This window comes from Triticum dicoccoides, chromosome 3B, assembly GCF_002162155.2.
Source record: "Triticum dicoccoides isolate Atlit2015 ecotype Zavitan chromosome 3B, WEW_v2.0, whole genome shotgun sequence".
Taxonomy (NCBI): domain Eukaryota; kingdom Viridiplantae; phylum Streptophyta; class Magnoliopsida; order Poales; family Poaceae; genus Triticum; species Triticum dicoccoides.
In genome coordinates, this window is record NC_041385.1 from 109445850 (window position 1) to 109448602 (window position 2753).

Here is a 2753-nt window from a genome sequence, read left to right on the forward strand (position 1 = left end):
CGCAAGCGCCACCACCACGCCGTCGTGCTGCCGGAGCTGTCCCTCAACTTCTCCTCTCCCCTTGCTGGATCAAGAAGGAGGAGACGTCCTCAGGTTGTACGTGTGTTGAATGCGGAGGCGCCATCCGTTCGGCGCTAGATCAGATCTTCCGCGATTTGAATCACCGCGTATGACTCCATCAACCGCGCTCTTGTAACGCTTCCGCTTAGCGATCTTCAAGGGTATGAAGATGCACTCCCTCTCTCTCTCGTTGCTAGCATCTCCTGATTGATCTTGGTGACACAAAGGAAAATTTTGAATTATTACTACGTTCCCCAACATCATGATCATTGCAATAAGTAGTGGACATAGCAATATTAGCATCCCCATGCTTGGGGTTTTGCATATTATTACCACAATTAACATTGAATTTATGATAACATCATTGCAATCATGCTTTTCATTCAAGGAGCTATCGTGAATCACTTTATAAATTCCTTCATTTAACACTTCATCACAATTTTCAGATTCGTAAATCTCAAGCAAAACTTAATAAAGATAATGTAGTGAACTCAATTCACTAGCAATTGGTTCATCATAATTAGATCTCTTGAAAAGATTAGCAAGTGGATGAGGATCCATATCGATAGATTTTTAGCAAGTGAATATGCAAGCAAATAAAAGGCACGTGGTAACACAAGTAAACATGAGATCTGACGAGAAAAAGGCAAACGAAAAAGAAGGCGGATAAAAATAGAATATTTTTGTGAAGCAGGGGAGATGAAAATGAGAGGCAAATGGCAAATAATGTAAACTGCAATGAGATGAGATTTGTGATCAGGAACCTGATAGATGTTGATGATGTCTCCCCGGCAATGGCACCAGAAATTTATTTTGATGCGACTTGAACTACGTCGGTATTTCCCCAAAGAGGAAGGGATGATGCAACACAACTATGGTAGGTATTTTCCTTAGTGATGAGATCAAGGTTATCGAACCGGTAGGAGAACACCGCAACACTATGTAAACGGTACCTGCACACAAAGAACAAATACTTGCAACCCGATGTGTAAGAGGGGTTGTCAATCCCTCCCGGGTAAAAAGATAGATAAATTTGTAGTAGATTGGATAAATAGATCTCACGGAAACACAAAATGAAATAAATAATATATAATTGCAGCAAGGCATTTTTGGGTTTTTGGATTAATAGATCTGAAAATAAAAGCGAATAAAAATAGATCTCGAAGGCAAATATGATAAGGAAGAGACCGAGGGCCGTAGATTTCACTTGTGGCTTCTCTCAAGAAAAATAGCATACGACGGGTACACAAATTACTATTGGGAAATTGATAGAACTTCAAATAATTATGGCGAGATCCAGGCAATGATCATTATATAGGCATCACATCCAAGATTAATAGACCGACTCCTGCCTGCATCTACTACTATTATCTCCACACGTCGACCGCTATCTAGCATGCATCTAGTGTATTAAGTTCATGGAAAAACAGAGTAATGCAATAAGAACGATGACATTATGTAGATAAGATCTATTCATGTAGGAATAGACCCCACTTGTTATACTTAATATCAATGATACATACGTGTCATGTCCCCTTCTGTCACTGGGATTGAGCACCGTAAGATCGAATCCATCACAAAGCACCTCTTCCCATGGAAAGAAAAATCGATATAGTCGGCTAACTAAACCAAAGATGCAAAGAAGAAGTACGAGGCTATAAGCAATCATGCATATAAGAGATCAAAACTCAAATATCTTTCATGCATAAATAGACCTGATCATAAACTCAAAGTTCATCGGATCCCAACAAACAGACCGCAAAAAGAGTTACATCAAATAGATCTCCAAGATACCATTGTATTGAGAATCAAAAGAGAGAGATGAAGCCTTCTAGCTACTAACTACGGACCCGTAGGTCTACAATGAACTACTCACACATCATTGGAGAGGCACTAATGAGGATGACGAACCCCTCCGCGATGGTGTCTAGATTGGATCTGTGGTTTCTGGAACTTGTGGTGTCTGGAATTGTGTTTCGTCGACTCCCCTAGGTTTTTTGGATTTTCGGGGTATTTATAGAGCAAAGAGGTGGTGCGGGAGGCGGCCGAGGTGGGCACAACCCACTATGGTGCCCTGGGCCCCCAAGAGTGCCCAGGTGGGTTGTGCTCCCCTTGGAGCCCCCCACTAGTACTTCTTTGGCCCAACATGTGTCTTCTTGTCTACAAAAAATCTCAAAAAAGTTTTGCTGCGTTTGGACTCCGTTTGGTATTGATTTTCTGCGAAGTAAAAAACAAGCAAAAAACAGCAACTGGCACTGGGCACTATGTCAACAGGTTAGTCCCAAAAAATGACTTAAAGTTGCTATAAAATGATTGTAAAACATGCAAGAATGATAATATAATAGCATGGAACAAGCAAAAATTATATATACGTTGGAGACGTATCATGGCGCCGTCCACGCCCGCGCCCATGGCCATCGACCTCAATTCCCACCACAAAAAAAATACACTTCCGTGATGATATGTGTTTGTCACAGTAGGTCACGTTTTCTGTCATGCATGTACATCCATGACGATTTTATGACAGAATCAAGATAGTCATACCTGTGCTGTCGTAGAAGTGTTCCATGACATTACCAAAATTATCATCACGGAAGTGTCCACTTCCATGATGATAAATCGCGCGTCATAGAAATGCTTTCGTCAAGGGTGACCAACACGTGGCATCGACCGTAACGGCTCGCTGTTAAGCT